General features: G+C 43.4%; 1 long non-coding RNA gene across 4 annotated transcripts; it reads right to left on the bottom strand.

Moving 5' to 3' along the window:
* Positions 1 to 7,284: 7,284 nt before the first annotated feature.
* Positions 7,285 to 24,374, bottom strand: LOC140918200 (uncharacterized). 4 transcript variants are annotated; one of them, XR_012161109.1, is made up of 7 exons: positions 23,594 to 24,374; positions 21,826 to 21,928; positions 17,623 to 17,819; positions 15,352 to 15,476; positions 15,019 to 15,255; positions 8,774 to 9,697; positions 7,285 to 7,418 (listed from the first exon to the last, which is right to left on the bottom strand). It is a non-coding gene; the product is annotated as an uncharacterized lncRNA (long non-coding RNA). The 4 variants fall into 4 exon arrangements; XR_012161108.1 differs by having other exon boundaries at positions 8,774 to 8,892; positions 9,496 to 9,697; positions 21,826 to 24,374; XR_012161107.1 differs by having other exon boundaries at positions 21,826 to 24,374.
* Between the last annotated feature and the right edge of the window lie 2,781 nt (positions 24,375 to 27,155).

Raw genomic sequence — 27,155 nt, forward strand, 5'->3', positions numbered from 1 at the left:
TATAATAAGATTTATTATTGGTTATTTTGTATGGTATATTAGCCCTTAGTCAGAGTCAATGCTGACAGAAATGTTAGTCGTTTGGGCTCTGCTTAACCTGCTGAGAAGAACTGAATTCACAGAATGGGACAAGGCTTTTTATGATTTCATTACAAAGCCAAATCAGATAAGAATAATTATCCTCTCCTGGGATATTAGGCTGCACCTCACCAGGACAGGCAGCTGACAGCTGTTTTATTGGTTGACTCACTTGGGTCTGGAAATCAAGGATTAATTGTTCATGTGTCTTTGTGGTTCCAGGAATAACAGCAAGAGGTTCTTTCTGGAGATTCAAGATAATGTATTTTCAGTTGTTGTTACAAACATAATTTCATTGGACAGGAAGAATTTTACAAATTAATAAAATAAATAAAACTAAACATCTGATCTTAAAGATTTCAAATCTGGAGCCTTTACATAAAAATAAGTGTTGGGGGAAAATATTCTCCTTCCAAAAAAAGTCAAAATCCAATTTGTCAGAGAAATTTTATTCTACCAGTTAGAATGAACAGATTTGCCTGCTTCCCACCTCTCTATTCTCCCCTTTTCAGTATCTACCTCCAGATTCTTTTATTTGGAACTCATTTACTCCTGCCTATCAGCTTTTTGCGATTATTCGAAGAATAATAATGGGTTTGATCCAAAGCCTATTAAAGTCAATGGAAAACCTCTCATTGATTTCAGTGGGCTTTGGCCCATACTCTGATCCCAGACTGGCACAATCCCATTGGCATTTATGTTGCTGACAGCAAAATGTGGCCTATATTTCTTCCCTCAGTACAGATACTGCTCTCCTCAGGCTGAGGGTTCCTGGGCTAAACTTTTATTTGGCGCAGTCTGGATAGCCCAAGTTCCAGAGCAGAACTGGAACACTTGTTCAAGTTTCCTAGCGGGGGTGGACTGGTTAGTCACATCATTCACCAACGAATTCCTACGGCATCCCTTGTAGCACTCCACTCCCCACCCCCCAGCTCCGTTACTGGAAGGGAAATGCAATATGAGTTTGCCATAAATGGGGAACAGATCAGGTAACTCAAAAGTGGTAAAGGCTCAGAGTGACCGATCTCCTGCCTAGCTTCTCGCAGAGATGTGCATGAGCTACCATGTGAGCCCTTTCATTATCATATGGAGTACAGAGGAAGTTAGGAATCAGACTGGAGTCAGGAGTACTTAAATGATAGCACACAACAACAGGGACAATCAGACCCTGCTGAACGCCATTGCTGCACGCACCAGATTAAAGTTTAAATGAACTGGAGAGGATAGAGTAAGCATGATTACATCCCTTGTCAGTAAGGTAGAGAAGCTGAGGTCTTTGTGTGCAAAGTAGAGAACTTGGACACGCAGATAAAACTCCCACCAACGCCAATGAGCACCTTTACCCACTTATGCCAGGGCTAACTTTGTCCCTAGGATATGACCTGTAGGATTTCAGGCAGTTAGGGTGCACAGTGCTGATCCATCAGAGGAGGAGGTTATGAGGACGCAATGGTGTGTCACAAAGGGTCTGATGAGAATTGATAGGTAAGACCTGATCATTATGAATTTGCCAGCCCGGTGTCATTTCACGGCTGGGCTAGCTCTTTGCAGTGTATGATGCCCATCAATGCAAAAATGGAAATGATGATAAATGGGGGTGGTTAGATACATCTCACAGACTGATTGCAGCAGCTCGCTGTTGATTGAGAAACAGTACCCGCCATCAGCAATGATGGAAGAATTCATGATTCAGAAAGTGTGACTTAATATAATTTTCCATGGGATCAAAAATGATTCATTGAAGAGCATGGACACCAAACAGAGGCATTTAAGAAAGTAGATTGCCAGACTGGACTTTACTGAGGCAATGATGTAGCTCCAAAATAGCTACTTTGCATTACTGGGCCAGGAGCCTATGAAAGACTCAAACAGAACCCTGATATAGGTAGGTCACACTTACAATAGCTGAGAAACGAGGAGGAGACAGAGAGGCAAATTAGAAAGGCTTAGGAAGAAAAGAACCTGGAACAAAGCAGAGACTGTAGTTCTCCATAATCTCAAATGCAATAACAAGATTTAGGAGGAATGAAGGTTTCACTTTTCAGGCAATCTGGAATACGATATTCTGCCTACACCAATACAAATTGATTGATCTAAGGTACTTAAATGCCCCTCTCTGTTCTCTAGTAGCTGAGCATCTCACAGTTTTTCATGTGAGTGCTATTATCCACTTTTAGGAAACTGGGGCAAAGAAAGATAAAGTTACTAGCCCAAGGTCACACAGGAAGTCTGTGGTGCAGCAGAGACTTGAATCTAGGTTGCTCAAGTCCCAGGGTAGTACCCTAATCACTGCACAAGCCTTCCTTTCTTTTTCAGGGCATAGACTATGGAGGGTGTGGAAATTTATGGGTTGCCTTGGAACATCATCCTGTATATTGTATATTGGGGCTGCAGCCTTTGCCATTTCTCCCATGACCAGGTGCTGAAAGGATTCTTTGAAAAACTGTAGAAACAAACATTTGGATGAACACACCCACTACAGAAAGGAAGCTACATGATGTTACCAGGCAAGGAAAGCAGAAGAGCAAGAGGATGGAATCTTGAGTGGATCTAGATGGGAAAGTTGTCATCATATGTCAGAAGCTAACCATAACTTCATGGTCCAGCTCCAAGACAAAAGCTCTTCTTGAAAAAGCGCTTCTGAAGGAGAAAAATCTCAGGGAGTTCTGAGAACAAAAGGATCTAGGGTATTAGAAGCTAGCACCGGAGTGCCAATCGGATGGCCAGGTGGTGGAAGTGGCCATCAGGAAGGTATTGGAATAACAAGTTGCTTCCTCTTGTTCTCCAGCTCTTAAGGAAAGAGGAATAGCAGGGAGGTTGACCAGACAATGACTTGATTTATTTGCAAAAGGTGATGCCCTCATCATGCATGAGATGTCCAGGAAATAAAGGCTCTGAAACATCAAATAACAATGAGATTCCAATGATAACCAAGCAATTACTGCCACCCCCACTGGAGAAGAGAGACCTGATTAGGCAGGCATTGGAGGGTATCTTGGTAAACATGCACAAAGCGTGGTTAAGGTATTTGACAGAAACAGTGACCTTCTGTGGGGGGGGGTTGGGTTCAATACACAAGAAAACATTAACCCTTGTTAAATGTGTGGTCGTGGAGAGGAAGTCCTTTGGGACACAGGAGATTGTGATTTTGGGTGTTCCACCTAATGAACTGGTTCACTGAACCTGTACCTAGGCTTTGCACATATTTCCCAATAGTAAAACTTGAGATAGTCACAGCGCTACTGATCATGATATGGCTTCAGATCCTTCACGGCTGAGCAGATGTGAGGATTGGGTGAGGTGGAGAGGCAATTCCTTAAACGAAACTGTTAACTAGAGAGGGGCTCAAACTTGAAACTCTGATTCCAAACACCCAACTCCCAAGCTTTGGAGGCTGTTCAGAACTGAATCTAAACTTTGGGTGAACATCTGGCTCCACTGTCATAAATGGCAAAGCTCCCATTGACTTCCCTGTGGCCAGGAATTCACCCCATGTCTTACCCTGTCTCTATAATGGACCAAATCCAAACATTGGACAAATTCAGATGCAACTCCTTGAACTTGTGGTTCAAGTTCACCTTTGTTCACAATAGCACCAGGAAGAAAATAGTCAATATGTTTCTATTGTCAGTTTAGTAGAACATTAAATGCAGTGTCTAATAGTTCGGGGTGGTTCTTCATTGAAAGACAGTTAAATGAACGTTGATGAAAAATTCAAGTTTGCCAAGTTAACCCCAAAGAAACAGAGAAGGAATTACTTCTGTGTTGGAATGTTCTTATTTCCCATCTCCAGGCTCAGTTTAAAACTTGAAAATAGCCCAGCACACCCACCCCTCCCAGGATGAAAAATATTCCCTTTAAACTCTGTGACAGGCTAATTCTCCCTAGCGCTGGCAATCACAAATCCGGGCCAAGTCTCTTTAAAAGAGGCGTGTGAGGGATCACTGGGAAAAATTCCAAAAAGTGGGTCAAAGCTTTAAAGCTGAAAATTAAAAGCTTCATCTTCCTAATTGTTTTTAAATTTCCCTCTGCAGGAGGTAGTGGCAGCTAAGTGTGTGAGCAACAGCCTGGGAAACAGGACTTCCAGGTTCTACTCAGGTTTCCTATATCCCTGGCAGTGGGGCACTGTAGAAAGCATTCCAGACTAGGAGCTGAGAGGCCTGAATTCCATTCCAAATTCTCCCACTGATTTACTGTGTGACCTGAGACAAGGCATCTAACCCCTTTTGTGCCTCATTTTCCCCATCTGTAAATCAGGGTGAAAATATGTACCCAGAAATATGAAGGATTTAGTTGCACCTGGCTCTGCTACCACTTCACTGTATGACCTTGGGCAAGACACGCCCTTAAATTCTTGATGCCTCAGTTTCCCCCTTTATGCAAATGATATAATAATTCCTACCCCACAGAGAGGGATCACTGATGTCTGTAAAGCACTGTGCATTGCTGGGTTGAAAGTGCAACACAGCAGCGGTAGCACCTTCAGTATGTTTGTTTCTCTGTGTTTGACTTAATTTGCCACAAAGCACCATGGTACATGTGACACATACTATATTATATGAATAAATAATCAGACTAACAGGACTCGGAGCTTTACATCGCAGTGGACTTGAATAACAAAAGCGTTTAGCTGGAGGTTTGGCTGTTTAAAATCTGAGCCGAGGCTCCGCTTTCCAAATCCTCTGCTCTTAATGTGGGACCCTGCCAGTTTCAGGAGGGGGCGGCAAAGATTTCTGATGCAAAATTCAGGACAGTTGAGAGGGGACATAATAATTGTCAGTCCAGAGAGCATCCCCGTGCACATGTTCTCAGGATAAGAGTGTCACCGGAGACTAGTGTCTGTCCCCTCTCTGTTAAAGTAGAGATAAGGCTGGGATAAATCTCCCTGGGACATTCTGCCCTATGATGTTATTTCATGCCACATCACCTAATAGGTGTATTTTCACACTGCTTGCTACTGCTGTGAGGGTCTGCAGCTCCTAGCCAGGCTGACAATCTCACTATATGGAGAATGGAATAGTGACGGCTAATTGATTTTACAGCAGTACCGAAGGACAGACAATGAAAGTACCATCAATTTAATCCACTATTTAATGGTTCCAATTTAGCCTCTGTAAATGCTCACTAAACTAATTTCTCTGGGTTCAGCAATCTGAAAAGCTATCATATCTCTAATCTCCTTCAATATATTCATCTGGAAAAGGGAATTTAGCCAATTCTGATGTGCGGAGATGATCTGTTAGCACAGTGTAAATGTTTATAACACGGCAATCTAGTTCGTTTATAAGGATATGAAAAGTTTTATTGGGGAGGGCACTGGAGTGGAACCACGGGATAATAGGCAGTTACCCAGCAGTCTCTGGGAGCCAGGGAGCAGGCAGGCATGCAGAAAAACACTAGGATTTACTTTAATCCCAAATTGTAAGCTAAAGTTCTGCCCGGTACATGATGCATCTGGGACTCGATGGCACAAAGGATTCTGTTCCAGCCCCCAGAGACCTAGACTTTCCAACCAGACCATGATAGTAACAGTCATTTTTCTTTCCTCACACAGGCTGGAAATTAGTTTAGTTTTAGCACATTTGTATCTCCTTATCCAATACACAGAGCACAGACTGGCAACCCACCAGTATAGTGCTTCCCTCTGGGCACTCCCTGTTGCCTTATAAAAGTTTTCACAAAGGACACATTGAATGGGCTTACTTATGTGATGCCATACGATGGCAAGTGGTGGCAGCCATGGACCCCCACAGTTAACCAGCCTCTTGGAAGAAGAAGAAATGGCACTCATCAGAGCCCTTCTCACTAATCATCAGCCCTTTGAATAACCAAGTTCTGCTCCCCTTGAAGTCAAATAGGAATTTTGTCACCGACTTCAGTGGGCACAGGACTGCACCCAATGTAACCAGCTGTAACTCAAAGCACCACAGGGATATAATACAAACTCCTATAGAATGAGCTAAAAAATTAGGCTGTACTAATGGTCAGCTTGCCTCATATTTGAAATGGTCTGAACTGGAACTCCAGATCCAAATGCCCTTCCTTCCCTGGAAACTGGGAGGAAGTTCAGTCTTACGTTTGGGTCCAAATTTCAGCGCTCAGCCCCACCTTTGCACTATAGCCTTGTTCTGCAGCAGCCCATCTGCTGTTGGAAAACAGATCAAATAACCAAACATTCCCTCTTTCTGCTATTTAAAAACAAATTCCAAAGATATTCAAGCCAGGGATTTTATGGGTCTGTATCTCATGATCTTCCAGCGCTTACACTGAATGCTTTATCCTATTGCCAAAGGTGAGCTGGGATTCTAAGATGTCCAATGGGATACACCACTCGTTTCTAGGCCTGAAGGTTCGCCAAGAGACATCTGCCCTTAGAAACGGTCACTGATCTACGATTAAATATATCAGGTCTTGGACCACAGACCAACGTAATTTCAAACCCTTCCTCCTACATGATCTAGGGTGCCACAGGGAAAAGAAGAAAATATTTTGATGGTTGGTTCTTTCTATTAAAAATCATGGGTGTTGGGCGAGCTGCTGCACAGAGTTGGAGGGTTAGAGAACTGGTTTAAATAAACATTTGAGAATTTAAGCACTGGTGCCAGCAGAGTTAGATTACTGGGCAGGGATAAAAAGATTAAAGGTACAAAATGCATGCAGTTTATTCCATATATATCTAGATATATATGAGCGTGGAATAACCTGCATGTATTTTGCACCATATATATGTATATGTGTGTGTGTAATGTTATATTATTATATAATATTTACACACATACATATGGCCAGATTCTCATCGGGCAATAATTGTGTTGCTCTTTTGACACCAGCTGAGGGTCTGTCCCACATATTCTTATAAATACATATGTATGTATATATGTGTGCATATTAATACACCCTCAGTCCTCCAAGCGTGTATAATACCTCACACACCTTCTTCTTCTTTTTTTTTGCTGAACAAGAAACCAGGTACAACATGTCAAAGTAAATACACTCCTGTTCTCTGCTGTAGCCTGATATATTGTACCTGGGTGGTAGAGTCTTAACATTTCACTGCGAACAGACAAAAATGTGTTCGCAGTCAAAAGGCAAGGATGGAGTTAACTGGATTGGGCTGTCAAATCTCTTTTATCGCAGGAGTAGTTCAGGACTGCAGCAGTTTTACTTTGGCCATTTTTTTATTCCAAGACAATTCCACAAACGAGCTTCTGCTTGATTAGTGTTTTAATGAATATATCTGAGTGTGCCACAAGTCCACCAGCCGTGACTCGAGAGCCACAGGCTATGCTATCCAGATGCTGCCTTTGTGCTGTCAGTTCGGGGCGTTAATGTCCGATACGCTATGGGAGAAAGAAGGGGAATAGTCAAGAAATAAGCATTCTGTGAGGCAGCAATTTCCTTGGACAGAAAACTTCAGCTTTTAACCAGGCACTGGACAGTCCAGATGGACAATGAAGCATATCGGGCCGTGTTCCGAACTGACTCACACCCTGTGCAGCTCCAATGAAGCCAAAGGGGTGTAATGTCAGTGTGGACTTTGACCCTTTGAATAGATCCGGATCACAGACTCCAGGCAGGCCCTTTGCTAGGGTTCTTGGCAGTTCTAAGAGCTGCATGGCAGATTCATTAAGGACTGTTTGTTAGATACAGTGCAGATAAGAAAGGCACTATGCCTACTAAGTATTACTGTGATTCCTTTGGGCAGTGAGATCCTGGCTGAGGTGCTTCTTTCTGCTCCTGGACTGATACCTGGTAAGCGACACTGCACAACAAGCTTTATGGCAGCAGGGAACATTTTCCCATTGTACATTATTTTTAACATTCTGCAGAACTTTATTGCATTTTGTGTTATGGAAAAAAAAATCTGTATTTAACTTCAAGCCCTGGTAAACATCTTTGCTTATGTTGTTATTTGATTCCTTATTTGAGTATTTCGATTTAATTTCACAGTTCATATACCTTAAAGTTTTCATTTCCCCCCACCCCCTTCCCGGCTCTTCAGAAAGACAGGACTGGCCAGGAGCCTGGCCCTCCCTCTCTCTCTGCCTTCCCACTGCACACTGCAGGATGGGTGAAGAAAGTCCAGAGTATTTCCCTTTGATGGCTCCTCCACACCTCACCCCACAATGTGCTCTCCAGAGGCCAGGAATAATCAAGAGTGCCTGGGGGTTGTACAAAATCTGTATCCCAAGCCCTCTGCTTTCCAGCAGCCCCAACGATACCATCCTGTTGGAGAGCTGGGGAGCGGGAGATATGATAAAAATCCCATGCCCAATAACTCCCTTGACGCACCAAGGGCTTTACAGGGTAATGGTGGGGGGGGAGCATTGTGGGGCTTGCTTCAAAACAAAAGCCCAGGAGGCCTGTTCCAAAGTCTGTCTGAAATCAAGGGAAGTCTTTTCATTGACTTCAGACCTGATTCAAAGGCTACTTCATAAGGTCCTACAGTATCCTGATTGGCAGGTTGAAATGTGCTGTGTGCACAAAGGTGGGACAGAGAGGGGTAAGAAAAACCCAAAGTGAGAAACCATAAATAAATCAATATAGGCCTCTAAGTTACTTAGATGCTTTTGAAAATGGAGTTATGGCCACAGAGAGAGAATTTGCCCCTGTGCGTCTGGGTGCTTGGATAGGGGCAGTAAGCCTCAGCCTAACCTTGAGCCCTGGTATGTGGAGAAATAAATGATTTTGATACCTTGACATATTTATCATTGTGAGTCTGAGCCAGTCGCCACTCTGGGTTCACTCTCTAGCTCCTAGAACTGATGGAATATAATCATGTCTTTTGGAAATCTTTCATGAAGTATCCTGCAGCTGCACAGCAAAAAGGAAGCTACGTGTAATTAATTGTCCTCCTTAGATTATTCATCAGGATTTACTGTTTTGGTTTGTAAACCTGTTGTTCCGATGATTATAAATAGTGATTTGGACAATTATGGGGAGTTTAGGGGACTCGTGTTTAACCAGAAGGCATCCTGCCACAAGGCCCAAAATGGAGTATCTAGCTTTCCTATGTGTCGGTTTCCCCCATGGAATTTTTCTTCCCTTCTTCTAATCCAGAACACAGTGACTTTTAGAGGTATTATACACTATTTTCACTGTACTTTGTAAAATCCTAATTTTTCTGAGACCAGGGTTTAAACTGTCTGATAGTGCCTGACTGGAAGGAAAGTTTTGTTGTTGGTTTTGGGGTTTTGTTTTGTTTTTTGAAGATTTTATTTGCACACTTACATCCTACAACATATTTTTGTGGGGGACAGAACCAGTTGTGAATACATCTTTTGTGGATTAGCACTTGTTTAGAAAATGCACTGTGGGCAAAATCCTTGTGATGACCTTAGACTCTCACATTCAGGCATCGAAAGAAGGACCCAATATTTTGAAAATGTTGACCAGATTTATTTCACCATCACCTACCTGAAGAATCCTGGAAGAATTACCATTTACTCTCTACTCTGCCTGGTTCTCAAAATAGTCATCATTACATTTCAAAGGGTTCTCTCAGAAATACATTTGTTATTCTGTTACCGAGCTTCATCTCCTTTGGTCGCACTAGCCAGTCAGTTTTAGACTTGAATATGAAAATTTCTACCCTGGAATGTCAAAGATCTCAATAAATCTGGGAAAAGAAAAACATATTTATTATTCTTGAACAAAATCAACACAGACATACTATAGCTCTGCACCTGGCAAGGCACCCCTTCCAAGAAGAGGAGGTAAAGCTACATTCAAAAAAGGTTAAAAAAAATTATATCATTCCCTCACCAAATGAAGGGCTGTATTCTACTGTTCATCTTTGTACAAAATTCCCATTGACACCAATTTCACTTATTTGTTGATTGATTTTTATGTGCTCAGTGCCATAGCAACTGGGTGCATTCAATAAATTAAATGTGACATCGCATTAAGTTAAACTTCTTGCAGTGGATAGCACATACAGCACCCCTCCCAGTGCCCTCCAAACAACTATAAATAAACCAGTGATTACCCAGAGTCAAGCAACTGTTTGCAATGAACTCTGAAAATCTGTAAATTTGAGCCTTTGCTGATACATACATATACACACACCGATACATACATACATATGTTTAACACAGAAGTGAGCATAGGTATCACAATAACTATGAGTTTTCACAACCTGTGATATAAAATATAAGGTCCTGATCCTGCGATCCCTAAAGACGTGATATATTGGACACTAGCGAATGATCCTACTGAGTTCAATGAGATTGCTCACCTGGGTAACATTAAGCTTACACATACACAGCATCGGGTGCTAGATCATTTCAGAAACTAATTTAATTCTTTATTTACGGATGTCACTCATACTAGTGACATCATTGCTCCATGGTAACAAATATATTTCAGATTAAATTTTAGAGTGCTATAATCTATTACAACTCAGCCTCAAACTCCTGACTAATAATAACATAATTATATAGTCACACAATGCTTCTCTATAGATATTTAATTAACATACTGCTTTTTATTTTATATGGTCATCCAAATTCACGGCACTAACTGGTTTATGATATTTCACCCAAAGAGATGAGGAACTCTGGCTGCCTGACTGGGAGGATCAGAAAAGCTTTTTTTGATCCCTTTAACCTGTGTTATATAAAAGAGCTGAGTCCTGAGGAATCATTAGTAATGTTCTGTCCTGGAAAGGAATGCTGTGAATTTCTTGGACAACGATAACGTGTTAGCTAGTAGGCAGATATAGGCTGACACTGAGAAATAAAAAGAAGTGGGGAGGAGAGAAATGGTGAGGGATCTGCAAATCTCTAGCATGGCCTTGCCTGCACTGAACACAAGCCAGAATGACCACGCCGCAATAAGAAGAACTGAAAAGAAAGCCCCCTTATGCTAGTAGGTGGTGATATTACGATTAGATGGTAGGCGGCAGCACCGGTTCCTGGAGCCTGAGCGATCTGTTTGCAATTTCATTCTGACACTGACACCCGGACAGACTTTTGTTTTCAAATGGCATTTGGTTAACCAAACAGAATGGGATCCCGTTAACTTGCCAATCTCTTTTTTTCTGCCAATCTCAGGATGGCCCAGACAGCTTCCAAAACCTCTTTAATGTGCCATCTCACATCCCTCCTCCTCCTTTTTTTTTTTTTACAAAAAGGAATACATTTCTGTAGCAGCCAATTACAGCAGTTTGAGATGCATAATAATGAATCAATTGAAATTGAAATTGACACCTCAGAGAATCAGTGTAAAAAAAAAACCCAACCCCTTAGATGAATCAAGCTCTTTTTCTCCCTCTCTCCTCCTTATAGTTTTCTATCATTTGCAACAATTTGTTATCACTAGGGTCCTCAGCAGATTGCTGGGAGTTTGGTGTGTGCTGAAAAGTCAGTGATTGGGACTGAAGCTTGTACAGGCTCTGTCTCTTTCCTAAGCACAGATCAATTACAAGGCAGACAAGTCAGTGTCACATGTGATTCACAATGTCAATTTCATGCTAGTAGTAACCATTTAAGAAAGAGCAGTGGAGGTTTTACATTTGATAAGAAATCAACAGTGTTTGTGTTTGTAAAAGACCGATCACAGAGTGTGACAGCTCCACGAGATTGCTATGGAGCATCAGCTACCCGTCTGTCATGGACCTATAAGTATTTATTTCAAATGTCTTTTTAAAAAAAAAAAAAAAAAACCCCAGGATGTTGAAAATAAACTGTCAGTCTCTATTTACAGCTGTACAAGTAGAAAATACAAAGGCTTTTAGGTTAAATTGTCAGTTAACAGAATTCAAAATAGAAAAAAAATATGTACCATGCTTGCTGATTTATTACCCATTTGGAAAGAGGAAAATCATTTCTAAATTTGGAGATACAGATGTCTCTGTTTTGGGTAAACACAGGTTGCATATTTTGGGGCCTTTTCGAGCCTTTAATGTCCTGACCTCCATATGTACTTCAGTTCATTAAATATAATTTGTATGGTAGAAGTAGATAATTAGGGCCAGACTCTCATCTATTACATCAGTCTAAATCCAGACTACCTTTATTGAAGGCCATGAAGTTGCTCTTAATTTACACTGATGTAACTGAGATCAGAATCTGACCCTTATATTTTCAGCATGGAGCAAATAGAATCTTAGAAGCTAGATAATGGGAGCCAGATTCTGATCTCAAAAACACCATTGTATATCCAGCGTACACTGAGATAATGATGTTGCCCCTGATTTACATCAGAGTAAAAGAGATCAGAACCTAGCCCTGAGTCTTCACCTCCTTTCCTGCCGATTTATAGTGTTTATCCCCAGTAAAGAATTCAACAGTCTTCTCTCCAAAAGAAGGAAACTGTCAGAACATTTTTTAGATGACAGCTCCACTTGACAGACATTTATTGTGGGGAAGGATGGCCTTGTGCCTAAAGTTCAGGCCTGGGTGCCAGGAGATCTGGGATCTACTCCCAGTTCTGGAGTAAGCTTTCTGTGTCCCCTGAAGAAAGTTCTTCTGTGCCTTTTGTTTTGTAGCTGTAAAACGGAGATAGCACTACCTGCATATCTTGCAGTTGTGAGGTTTATTTAATCAACCATCAAAAGGACTTTAAGATCCCATGATGGAAGAAGTGGAAAGTATTACTTGGTAGGGCTTTGCATTATATCAGAGTATAAATAAGATCAGGCAAACTTTAGGGTTTTTTTAATTACTACCATCGGAAAAGCCCATCTCTGTTCAGAGTAGCTCTACAACATGACGAGGAGCTGGATAGGAACTGGCAGAAATACCATGGTATTGCCATTCCTACAATATTTCAAAAGAGTGATCCCAAAAAGCGTGCTCAAAAATACTGCAAGAAAGGCAAACCTGTGGCATTGCATGCTACGAAATTGTGCTGACAAGACAGCTCAGAATTATTGCATGAAGGGAAGTCTAGAGAGAAAGTGGAGCCACTGGAATAGAGAGGAAATATCAGCCCTGACCATCACACTGATTCACACCAACATTTGCCCTTGGCCTCAGTGGAGTTCCATCAATTTTTCTTCAGTGTAGCTACGTGGACTTACGCCAGCTGAGGATCTGGCCCTATAACACCCATTATGGGGTCTTCAATACAGACAGACACTTAACAGAGAGATGCACCGGCACGAAAGGAAATCTACAGTTCTCCACAGCTCTTGGAAGCAATGGGCCCATTTCTTGTCTCAGATGTCCCAGTGTAAATCTGGAGTAAGTCCATTGCCTTTAATAGAGTTATTCTGGGTTTACACAGGGGCAACTGCTTGTAAAATCTGGCCCAGCGCTTGTATTCAAACATCAATATCTTACCAAAGGGAGTGAGGTGGCTCAGGAGCTATCTAGCCTTTCACTCCATGCTAAGCTGTTGGTTCTAATCACGCTTGGCTTGGCAGTGACTGTGTTTATCATCTGCTGGTGGCTCAGTGGCCTATGTGAAATGAGTTGGACTCAGCTCCTAGTGAAGAGGTGTCACAAAACCACCATTACAAGTGGCTTCATTGTTGGCAGTCTGAGCAAAGAGGCCAAGGGGATGAATTGCCCACTCTGTCCTGGAGCTGGAATGCTTCCAGTTAAGGTAGGGCAGTAGCCGTAGCTTGCACTGTCCTTGCTTGAGCTGTGTCTGGTCTATGAATAAATGGAGGGCTTTACTCTCCAGTGCTGTCAAACCGGCTGCTTTATATGCATTAGAAGAACCACCACCAACCTGCCCTGAGTCAAAGTTGTGCTTTGTATTGACTTCTTTAATGTGCTGCTAACGTGTTTTAATTTACCTTTTCCCTTCTGCCCAGCTAGCACCAGGCCTGCCTGGGCTTCTGCAAGGGAATGCTCTAAACTCCCCTTTAGTTGCCTTTATTTTGTGCAAGTTAATACTGTAGAGAGCTGGTGGCTTCTTGTTGTGTTATGCATGATTGCAGTAGTGAATAAGTTTTCTAACCAGCACTATAGTATTTGTTCCCTGGCTGGACTCATTACTTAAAAACTGAAGGGCTGGCTGGAACCCTTTGCTTTGTGGCATAAGGGCGTGTATTTTTTGTAAATATAAAATAAACACACACACTTTTTAACTTATGTTAAAAAAGATATTGGAAGATCAGAGTAAAGAATTAGATGCCAATACATGCAGCATTGCCAACCCCAGCATTCAAAAATCATGAGTCAGGGCCCCCAAAGGCAGGAGAGTATTTTTAAAATAATGTTTTCAGGTTCTTTTTTACTTGTCTTCTGGTTTGGGGGTCTTTAGGGTGGGGACAACCACCCTCTTCACTGACACACTAGTGAGAGAACTGGGGACCTCCAGAACAACCAGCATGAACTGCCCCAGCTTGAGTTAAAGAGCCAGAGCTTGGTAGCTGCAACGATTCATATATTCTCTGCAGCGCAGCAATGAGGAAGACTTGAAATTCCTGACTTACCAGTGGGTTCCAGGTGTGTTTGGGGCCTGTTTTCCAGCTGTTCTGGGAAACCGTGAAATCTAGAAACTTTTATTTTTAGCTGAGATTTCCCTCTAACCACATGCTGCCAGGAACAGGGTCTTTCAGAAAAACACCAAATATTTCAAGACTCATGATAAAATCACAGGAGCTGGCAATGCTGTGAAGTGCAGGACAGTAAGTCACACCAGGACAGATGGAGAAGAATTTAGGCCTACATTTCCCCCAAACTGCCTCTGATATAGTGGGCACATGTTGTGGATGCAGTCGCCCTCATTCAGAAGCCTTGCGATATGATTGCAGTGTGCAGCTTCAAATCAGGCAATGAGGCATTATAATGGGGTTAGTTGTGGGTGTAATAAATTGCCCCTGCAAATTGCAGGTGCAGAATTGCATCCACAATATTGGAGTCCAGTTTGAGCACCTAAAAGTTAAATTGATAAGTGAAGTTTGTGTCGATGGGAATTTTGTACAACAATGAACAGTAGACTATGGCCTTTTATTTGGTGACGGGTAGATTTAATTTCTTGTACCTTTTTTTTAACGTGAGCTGGAAATGTTTGGGTGGTGGCTCTGACATCAGCTGATGGATTCCCAGTTCTCTGGACAGCTGGTGAAGTTTCACATACCCAGGCCGGTTACATGAATGAATTTTGAATTTAACAGGTAACATTCAATGGAAATATGTATTTCAACTTTGACAGTGTTTTGAGTATTAGCTATAAAATAGGGATAGCGGTACTGAACTCCTTTGTAAAGCTCTTTGAGATCTGTGGATGAAAAACATTAGACAGTCGCTAGGTATTATTATTATTAGCCCGCAACTATAACATGTGACCATTAATCCCAGCACACATGACACTTACCTGTGTACCATACTGGTCTGGTATATCCATCAGCTACTATGACCATGCCTTCTGCTGAGGATCAGCACTGTCTGCAGGGCACCGTAGAAGGCTCACCGTGATCTGCACAGCGATGGAAGAGGAATCTGCATCCAAAGGCACAAAGCTTCACTTCTGACTCAAACCAAATTACACCCATCCTCATCTGTTTTGTTTGTTTCAAAATAATTAGTGAGTGAATTAGGTGTTCATGCTGCTAATGAAGGATTAAGGACCCAGTTCTGCAAAATGCTGAGTGTCTTCTGGGAAATGCTGAGTACTCTCCACCTCCATCAGCTCTGTGTTGCCAACTCTAATCAGACTTATGATAATCAGTGTTTTTGTCAACACCCAAGTTCTTGGAGTCATGTGATTTTAAAAAAGTAGAGATTCTCCCTTAAAGTAAATTTCTAGTATTTATGGTTATGAAGTAAAACTTGAAAGCGTGAACACTAAAGGCTCAAAAAAAGTAAATAAAAATAACCTAGAATTTCTTATTTTTAAAAATCTCATGATTTTTAAACCAATTTCATGTTTTTTGTGGGTCTGACTCTTGACATATGAATGTCTGAGGCTGGCAAATCTGTGATCTTCGGTGTGAATGAAGTCACTCAGTACCCTCCAGATGGTGCTCAGCACCTTGCAAAATACGGGGATAATAGTGCTGGCAAGACTCAGGCAGAGTGCAGGCAAGAGATGTGAAAGCTTTTCCCGTCCCCACCCGCAGTCCTGGCCTGCAGAACCCTGGCTCTTCCAATCTCATGCACAGCATATGGACATTATTTATGTGGGGATCAAACACTTTCCTTTGAACACAAAGACAGACTTCCTTTTGATCCAAATATGAAACGGCATGTCCACTTGGACCACCCCTCCCCCAGCACTGATACCTGCCCTGGGAACACCAGATGATCACCTCAGGCACACAGTTTAGGACCTGACCAAATTCCCCAGCCCCTCCCAGTGGTATAGACAGCCATACTTCCAATCGTCATCCCACACAATACAAGAGGAGCGAGCAGACATACATCCATATTGTCCTTGCGTCAGCCAGCTGCCCTCCCTACTGACCTCTGTCCTAGTATACACATGCAACTCCATTCTGATACACTGGACTAACCTTCACCCCATCTACACAACCCTCTCCCAGCATCAATATAGACACTGGTGGGGCTTTCCAATTGGCATTAGACACCCAATTCCCATTGACTTTCAATGCCTCACTCCCTGAGGGCCCTTTGGAAATGCCATCCACTAGCAATGACTTTCATTCCCATGACCAGGAGCAACTTGGACCAAATTCTTCTCTCAAGTACACTTATGTAAACCCAAAAAACCCCACAATTTTAGTGGAATTAACTCCAGATTAACACTGGTGTAAAAAGGAGCAGATTTGACTCCTTACTTCAAAGAGACATACTGGCATTCTGAGGGCCCAATTTTCCTCTTCATTACTTGGGTGTAACACTAAAGAAGCCAATAGCTACACAGTGTAACTGAAAGGAGACGTCCGCCTGAGTTACTAACCTTTGTGCTATGTACACAAGCCCCTCTCCTCAGAAATGCGGGCACCCACCCAACTAACCTTCACCCATGCAAGCACATTCAGGCACTCGGCTATTCTGTTGCTTCCTGTATATTCGTTGGCTCCCCAAAGACCTTTATTACACAGAGCTCCCTTGTCGCTGCACACCCCAGAGCACGCACAAACACAAACCCACACAGCAAGCGGCTTCTCAAGGGCCACAAGTGGAGAGTTTGTAAGCAGTGAATTTTCTCCATGTTTATCCCCTGGAGGGGGTGTTTTGTGGGTTTATTGACTAAATAAGGGTATTGATTTGTTAAGAGCTTTTCTACTTCCTTTCAATGGGAAATATTGTTATCTCTTTCCTCTCCTCTGTACACAAGGTGAGAAGTTCTTTTAGTGAGACCATAAATTTCCATCTTGGCTTTTCTCTGCTGTGTAAACAAGTGTTTGCCTGTCCCTGGGGGTTAATTTGGTCATGTTAAATGATCTGAAGATACCTCTTGGGCTCCAAGCTTGTAGACTGTGCTCTAAGGAAAAGTCACATGCTTACATAAGATGTAACCTCCCTTCACACATTCTGCATAGTTACACTGTTCTCCCCACCATCCTGACAAACTCCAGGGCACAGACAAGCAGCTACAAAATCAGGGGCTTCTCAAAGTACACACACGTGTTCTCTCGTCAGCCTCTCTTTCCCCCATACATGCACAGGGGCTCGTACATACCTTTCTCAGGGTTGCTACGTTGCAGCCTAGAAAACTCTTGTGTATCTGGTGGCAGGCCCCTGAAAAGCCATCACTGCCTCAAGAAGGGTTTGACGGCAAGAGAGGTGACACTGACTGCCTCCCCTTGTGGTCTCATGACATGCAGCCCCACACGCCAGGTCAGCTACATCATCTCACCGTAACTGAATGATCTTCCCCTGGAAAAAAGCACAACCATAAAACAACAACAACTGTCATGCTCTGGGGATAACTCATGGTAAATGTGATTAATAATGAATAAAGATAGCATTGCTGTAATCTCCAGCCTACGGTGGAACAGTAGGTTATTGCTGACCACTAGTGTCAGAGCTACACCTGTATTCATAAATGCAGTAGACCTTCCTTCCTGAAAATTACAGTCACTGAGAGGTCTGGGAGGCTCCTAAATAGACATGGGTATAACACTAACCTACCCCTTTTCCCAGGAAGAAAATTCAGGCTTGTGAGGAAATGTACATAGCAATGTATTTTATTTGTGTCCATAGCAACGTTGGCTCCGCCCTTTAGCAGGCCCTTCATGAATCTCTCTCATGAATAGTTTTCAGTGGCTAGATTTTGTTGTTCTACTGTTTTGTTGACATCAGGGCTATCTATTCAAAGGCAAGGCATGCAGTGATTGTAGTCAGAGCACCTCCTCATTCTCCTAATGTAGGAATGAGCATGGAATACCTATGGTGCAAGAGGGAGAAATGCCTCTTAGTCCTCAATGCACTTTCAGGCGGAGGAGCAGATCCTAGCTTTATTGGGGTCCATGGTTCACTCCACACACACCCAAGCCCTGATTCAGATGTATATCCTAAGTCATGCCTTCATACTATACTAGGTTCCTTCTTGGGATAATTAATTGTTTCTCAAGATTATGGCGACCATGAAAGCCACAGTCCAACACTGAAACAAACCATTTTAATCTGTTGGGATGCCAGATGAGATTACAGCAAGTCCTATTAAGCTTCTCCAGGCTTCAGTGGGCTGTGCCAGAACTGGACTGTAGGCCATAGCACAACCTAATGGGCTGTGGGTTGTATCAGTAACGTGTGTCATAACAGATCCCACTGGGCTGTGTCAGCTCCATTTACCAGAGCAAATCCCAGTGGGCTGGGTAAGATTTGAACTTCATGTCATACAGGAGTTCATTTACAGAGCATTGCATAGCTGTGTGCATCCCACTGATTCAAATGGGGAGCTCGATAGCTAAAACTTCATGCAACACTTTGGAAATTCACTCCACTATGTTGCATCACTGGAGAGCCTACAGGGCTGTCAGCATTATGGCTCCCAGGAGGGCTGGCTGTAGGGACACCATCTTATTGGTACAAGAGGTCCTGTGAAACTGTATAAAATGCATCACAGAAGGACCTATAGCGCTGTGTCATTCCCAATAGGCAATGCAACACAGCTCATGCCTTGTAGAAGCTCTTAGGCTGGATCAACATCTTAGGTGCAATCTTGGCTTGACTGAAGTCAATGGCAAAACTCCCATTGACTTCAGTGGATCCAAGACTTCACCCCATACGTCTCATGCACGCATAGCCCATTAGTAACATCAACATGGTGTGCTGGAACAGATCCCACATTGACCTGTGTCTAAACCAAATATTCATCTCTGTGGTCTGTAGCAGCACCATATTGCATCCCAAGTGTTGCTGAGCAGGGCCAGAACAGGAATAGGTGCCACAGCAAAGAAAAGTGAGCTGTACTGCGGTCTGAACTGCATTACCACTGTTGCCACATGATGCATCAGGCCTAGCTTCCCTGTCACAATAGGTTCCAGTGGACTAGACGAGAATTCTGACTGGGAGTGTGTTGTATGCTAATGGGCTGTGAAAGAAGCAGTGGTCTTTCATGGGTGCAAAGGAGCAGGGCCTGTTCTATGGGCTGGCAATCAGAGCAGTCAACCTGGGTACCAACATTCAGGGGACACTGTGCCACTCAGGTTGTTTGGTGGGTCTTTTTGTTTTGCTTTTTCTCCACTGATCGGCCAACCATCATTGTTGCTGTGGTGGGAACACCAAAAATGTCTTCCTCCCTGGCTGGCAAAACACCTATGGCTGTTTGTGCAAACAAGAACAATATTTAGCCTGCTATAGCAACTGCCAAAGGGTTGGACCAGACTGAATCCTGTGTGGGTTGATTGCATCTCACAGTCATAGTTAATAGGCACTACATACGTTAGTACATTAAAATGACAATTACAGTCTCTGTAATATTGTACTGGTCCAATCTGGTTGTATGAGAAATGGATCAAGTGACAAGCAGATTCCAGGTTGCTATCCCAAGACTGCCACAGCAAATCCTGTGTCACAATAGATCCCATGGGTCTGTGTTAGAAACAGCAGGTAAAAGCAGGTTCCAGGATATGGCATGTAAAAGGAACCGAACAGCTGCTGTGTGAACATGCCTCAGGATTCCAGGGCCTGATACTGATCTCACTTATTCCTGATTTACACCGGTGTAAGGGAGAGGAGAATCAGGCCCTTAATGTGCACTTTGAACATATGTCACAGCAGATGCGAGTGAGCTTCATTAGAACCCAGTGGCGTGGAGTAGCAGGTTCTGCTGAGTTTTATCAAACCTGAAGTGTCAGAGGAGGAATTAATAGGCTGTTCTGTGTGTATATGAAAGCACCTAGAGGATAACGGAATCAGAAGCAATAAACAACATTGGTTTACAAAGAACAAATCATGCCAGACAAAGTTGATAGCTTTTTTTTTATCAAATTACAAAATTAGCGGATGAAAGGCATACCGAAGATGTAATGCATCTAGACTTGAGCAAGGCATTTGATATAGTGCCTCGCAAAATGCTACTTGAGAAATTAATCCAAATTGGCTTAGATATGAGCACCAACAACACGGATTGAAAGAAGTCTGAAGGACTGTAAACAAAGAGGAAGGATAAGTGGCAAAGCACTGACGTAGGGGGATGTGTCCTAGTGCAAAGCCATTGGTTTGGGGCTAGGCCTGGGTTCGTATCACATTTTTATTAATGGCCTCGGGGAAGAAGGAGTAAATGGCTTATTGATACAGAACTAGGCCAGGTCAGGTCTTGAATGGGAGACAGGCAAGGTGCACACAAGGAGCTGCAGGAGGGAGTTGTGCTGATGATTCAGTAGGTGAAGCTCATCCCTGTGAGTTAGAAATAAACGAATGCTCCAGCGTGGGGCTAGGGGGCACTGTGCTGCTGGAAGTGCCATCTCTGGGTTTAGATCCAAAACAGAGGTCCTGATTACTTATGGTCACTAAAGATCTCATGGCATTTTTGCAAGAGTATAGTGGTTAGTCCTGGTGTCCAGGCCCAGGTCTAATCAGGAAATTACATGTTGCCTTCTTTTCATCTGGGAACAGGTCAGTTCTCTCAGGGTAAGGTCTGGTTTTGTTTGGCATGTTCTAGTACTTTTCTTTTGTGGTTATACTTTTATGGCATATTTTTACCATTGCCTTTAACAAGGGCAGCAAGCACAGAAAACTTTGAGAACTCTGGATTAAAAATTAAAGGAAGCTGAAGCTTTATCACCGTTCAGGTCTGACAGAGTCGCCCAGTTCTCCTGTAACAATGTCATACGGCAGCTATCACAACATCTCCCGGCCAGACACTTACGCCTAGTACTAGACTGGAGTAACTTGTTAGCCACACCTGCACCCTTCTGCTCTCCTGTCCTACTCAGGACTTTATGCCTTGCACTTGTACATGGAATATTCTGCAGTTGCTTCTGTGCAGGATCAAACCCTACAAGCCTGATCCTGCTTCCACTGAAGTCAATGGCAAAACTCCAGTTAATTTCAATGGGAGCAATAGCAGGATAAATGTGTCGTGTCTGGACATGCCATGAATCTGATTATCTACTGTGCGTGTTTTTAAATTCCCTGATTGCTTCTTCACCTAGAGAGAGATTGAGAGCACGTTGTAAAGATCAGTCCCATCAAGCCAAATCTGCAGCTTTACATAAAGGTGCTCGATCCAAGCCCACAAACACATTTAGCAGGTCAAGGACTGAATCAGCATTCATATTCACCTGCCAGGGCTAGGGAGGGCTGATTTTTATTTAACTATCATGAGAGAGGCTGGAACAACCTGAGCTAGGAGGGGTTAGGCAGGCCCTGATGGGAATCCCCACACTGTGTGCATTATTCCTGGTGTGCAAATAAGGAATATTTTACTACTCACCTCATGGGAGGATTGAACCACAATTTGGGCACTGGTATGATGTATTCATCTTTGCAGAGACCTGAGTCAGGAACCCGTGAGTTCAGTGGCAGGAGCTTTCTTTCTAGAGTTAAAGGAGAATCTTGATAAGCCATCAGTTAGGTAGCACAAATAACCCCTCTTGAGCCACCTGCCCAGAGTGATCAACATCTTCCCAATAGCACACATGGTGCATTTGTTCCTTGCTAGGCAAAACTTGTGTAGGCCAGCGCATCAGGCAGAGTCAAAACTCTGATCACTTTACCAGATACCTGACACATAGTCACCATTTCACACAGCCATCAAGCCATCACCATGCCACATCTCTACCACGCAACCACCATGCCAGACAGCTGTCAATCCAATAACCAAGCCAAATTACCTTAATTTTGGTCCCTGTGCCAGGCATCCCTCCTGCTGATCCCAGCCCCCTGCCAGACAGACGTTGCAGGAATCACACAGCACTATGATTTCTAGAGCAGGCAGCCATGGCTGTGACCCCTACCCCAGGTCTCCCTTTGATGCCTACATCTGACAGATGTTTCCTCTCCCTCTGCCATGCAGCCCTCACTCCAATTCCAAGCAACTAAATAGCCCTTGTTCCTGATCTCCAGGCCAGGCAGACCTCATCTGATTGCCAGTCCAGAGCAGGCTTTGGGAGCTGGGAGGGGAATCAGGTTTGCTTCCCAGATAAAGACTGGGAAGGATTATGGGCTCTTTAAGCCTGTCTGTGCAGTTGTGTTGGCTCCCTGTGTGCTGACCCATTCGTGTGCTGTATTAGAATTGTAGAGTAATAAATGAACAGTGGAGGGGTTTGTAATGATGATTAGGGACTGAAATTGGCTCAGATTTACAGTGTCACTCAGGAATGGAGGGAGAGGGGGAAAGCATTCTGAGCGGCCTAATGGATCCATCAACTCGTTTTGGCTGCTCAGTGGGCCGAGCAGGGTCACCAGGCTTTCCGCTGGCAGCACAAAGCACTTCAATTTTGTTAGGAAATGTATCAATTTAACTGACTTGAGCAGCACACTGAAAAACCTAATGAATCTGGACTCAATTTTCCGCCACACTGCTTCTGCGAACTGTCGGAAACAATGTCTGTGGTCGGGGGTGAAGGCTGCCTCGGATAGGCTGCCTGCTCTTCCCTTCCTCTGTCAGGGTTAGTGGAGAGAGACAAGCCTGCCTCCTGCAAGCCAGTGACAGCCACAGACCAGGAGCTGCCACTCTCCTAACAATGATGTCATTAAAGGTAAATTGGCCTCTATTTCAGCAGGATGATAGTGCTAATTGAGTGGGAAAATATAATATAGGGAGCTGTTGTCTGCAGTTAAAGGGAGGAGGGGGACAGATTAAATGGCCTACAATAGTGGGTGTCAGGCATGGCAGATGTTGCTTTCTGCTGATAACTGCACTGACATATCTCTAGCTTGTCAAGGCTGGGGTTTTCAGAGAGACTTACGGCAAAAGGCAGCAGATGGCCCTCCTGAATGGGAATGAAGTGCTTAAACAGCCTGGCTGCTGAAGGCAGCTAGTTTGTAAATAGAAGAGTCGGAGGTGTCTTATTGATCCTGCTCGCTGCCCACGAGTGCAGCTAACCAACAGGCAGTGAAGAGGGCCCCAAGCAGCAGGAGTCAGATTTCGCGGAGGGTCCAGGTTCCTATCCGGAGTGACTGGAGTTGGCCTTCCGGCTGGATGAGCTGCTTGCACAGCGGATACTCCCAGACCTATGCCCTGGATAATTAGGACCTACCTGTGCGCAGTGTCTGAGGTGCATCACCTTAACGTCGGAGACTGTCAAACTGCAAAACAAAACTCAGAGAATCTAATCCAATGGCAAAACAGCAGCACTCCAGTAGTAACACACCAAACGCACTGCCATTACACAACACAGAGAGAAAAGAAATACCAACCCCACACAACGCTATACCAACCCCCCCATAGGTATACTGCAGTCTCCACAAACACCCTCCAATGAAACCACACCAATAAAAATAGACAAACATTCAAAAATCACACCAACAGCAACCCTGCAGAAGAAAGAGCTGTACACCCACTTCTCCAAACACATGCAAAATACACAAAAAGAATCCAATTGTTTCATTACAAAAAATATATCAGGTTAACATGTATATATTTAATACATCAGATCATCTGATGAAGTGAGCTGTAGCTCACGAAAGCTCATGCTCAAATAAATTGGTTAGTCTCTAAGGTGCCACAAGTACTCCTTTTCTTTTTGCGAATACAGACTAACACGGCTGTCACTCTGAAACAGATCATCTCAATAACTGTGAGATGCATGGTTTTCCCATTCAGGAACATACTAAATTTAAACACAGAAAGAAATACAAATTCTTAGATATTTGTATATCTCTTAAATATGTATAGGTCTGGATTCAGATTGAACCCTGGTTTTCCACAGATGGATCTTCATTGGCTTCTGTAGAGAGACTCCTGATTTACACCAGTATGTATGAGAGGTAAATCAGACCCATATTGTTTCAAACGATGTGAATGAAAAGGGGGGATATATATGTATATACATGCATATAAACAAATATACACTCGATACATATGTGTGTATGTAATACATACATATACATGTTTTACATGGAAATTAAACATAATATATAAACTTTGGGAGATTATGTGGGAGAGGTATATGAATATAAACGTATCCAATGTTCATAGAAACACACAAGAAATCCCACAAATGCATCCTCTAGTGATGTCACACAAAAGCTTACCAATTAACTCACAAGCACATCCACTGGTGAGATCATGCAAAAGATATAAAATCCCTTCCACAAAGTTCTGCAAGCATCCCCTTACATACAGGCTCACAAAGAAAAGGTCTGAAGCCCAGGAAATTAAACACTCCAAGTGCACACACACACACACATTTGCGTCCACAAACTCCCACATCCATCCACAAGATCATTCATACATGTTGTCCAACAAATGGCGCTCTCACAGAACAGTAGTTCCACGCTCAGAAATCATACATAAATGTCACCCAGATTCAGTCCCATTTCTTGTATACATGAGCCTCTCCCATGAGCCTCTCCAAATATAAACACACACGTGCACCCTATTATTAAATCAATCCAAACATGCAAGCATGGCCTTTCACAAAATCACACAGAGTCTGGCACAAACACTTATCTGCTTACCAAATGACATAAATTGAGTCTGTATACACAAACACATCCACGGACGCAGCTGGAGAAACACATTGCTAATATCCACACAGACACAGATTTACCACTGATAACATCACAGGCATTCTTCCTCACACACACATCGCCAATAACACAAGCATGCACGCAGGAACAAATTATGCTCTCACTGAAGTCAATAGAGTTGCTCTGGCTTATACCTGTGTAGCTGAGAGCAGATCCATATAGACACATACACAGCTCAGACACGCTGAAATAGAGAGGTTCTGATCCTGATCTGACTTACACCAGTGTAAATCAGGAATTAATTATGTTGCCCTTAATGGAGTTAAACTGGTAAGAGATCAGTCAAGGCTAGAGTGTAGTTCTGGTGCAAACATATCTACCAGGCTACAGCTAATGCGAGAAGACCCTACTGCAATTCTGTTGTTTGCAGTGTTGTCTCTCCCACCAACAGAAGTCAGTCAATAAAAGATATTACCTCACCCACCTTGACCCCCTACACAGACTGGCACTGAATCAGGTCCAGAGACCATGTAGGGAATCCCGGAGACGTTCAGAGGTGTGTCCACAAACATGTCCCATGCACATGCGTCCTTAACACACACGCCCCTCTGCATGCCCCCAACGTCACAGAGAGACACATGCACATTCCCAGACATCCTGTGGCACACACACATTCACGCAAAAGAGTGTGATTCCCAGCCATGTGACTGTCCACCCAAGTAGGTTTACATGCTGGGCTTGTGTTCCTATGAAATGCAGACACACATGCAGTGTAACGAACCTCTCCTCAGCTGCATTTATGAGCATTCTGCATAGGCTCCTCCTTGGAAGGAAAAAGGAAGCAAGGTGGGGCTTGAACTTGGAAGGTGATTGAGATGCTCGCTCCTGCTACATGTAGCGTCACTGGCCTAAATTCTGCTTCTGTATCCATACATACAGATCCTGTTTGAAGCCAGTGGCTATTGGGCCTGTCTACCTGCCTTGTCTTAATTGGCCCTCTGGCTAGTTACCTCTGCAAACCCCACTGATTTCAATAGGTTTGATTTGATGTAACTGAAAATGGAATTTGGCTCCTTGCCTTCCTTAAGAGGGAATCCATGCTGGAGTAGCACATCACACCTGCAGGATCTTGTTCTTTGCCACTGAGCCTGCTTTCCATCCTGTACTAGCAAATGGAGAAAAAAGGCCATCCAATACAAGGTTCGTAGTCACCTGAATGAAATGCCCAGTGCTGCAGAGAGACATTTCCAGGGCTACCAGATTTAAAGAAACTTGGAACTTACGGAAAGCAGGTGCCCTGGTACTCCCATCTTATGGGCAGTCTTCCGATGCCAGTGCAGCCGCCCAGTCTCCATCTCTGTGTGGGTGAAACCTACCAGCCTCACACCACTGCTCCTTCTCCTGGATGTGATCAGACAATTTTAGTACTTCACAAGGAAAAGGCTTTTCCAGCAGTGTACTGGCACTGGGACAAAAAGTTTCTTCTACTGTGGGACAAGGACGCTGTTGCAAATGTCCTCCCCACCACCACTCTGAGGAAAGCATTCTCATGGTGGCTGGGGTCTTTTGTGGCTATATCTGGTCTAGAAGTTGCCCAACCTCATTTAGGGTTTATTTTGCCACACCTACGTCAAAGCAGAGATTGAACAGGAGACAGGATGGGGTGTTACCTTGCTCCTCTCTCCTTTCTCCTCTTTCAATTTCCTTTTCATTTCTTCTTTGCCTGTCCTCTTTACCTTCCCCACTTCTTCTTTTCTTTCCCCCACACTCTCCTTTCTTCTTCTTCCTCTCCGCATCACCCTCACAACATTCCCTTTGTTCTTCATGGTCTTCCCTTCCCTACTCTACTGCAGTACACATTTGCTTTACTCTTCTTTGTTTCCTTCTACTCTCCTCTTTCTCCTGACTTTCTCTTCTCTGCTTTGCCTCCACCTCTCCTTTGCCTTTCCTTCTTTTCCTTTCCACACACCTCCCTTTTCTATCCCTCTCTTCCTTTTTCCCAACACTTATTAATGGCTTCCATAGGTTGCCTACGTTCCTACATCCATATTATCCTTTGCTGTATTTCTCTAGTGGCAGTGTCTGGACTCGGGAGGTTTCGCTCAACTAAACCTACAAGCTTAGTTT

Source organism: Lepidochelys kempii, chromosome 10 (assembly GCF_965140265.1).
Source record: "Lepidochelys kempii isolate rLepKem1 chromosome 10, rLepKem1.hap2, whole genome shotgun sequence".
Lineage (NCBI taxonomy): Eukaryota > Metazoa > Chordata > Testudines > Cheloniidae > Lepidochelys > Lepidochelys kempii.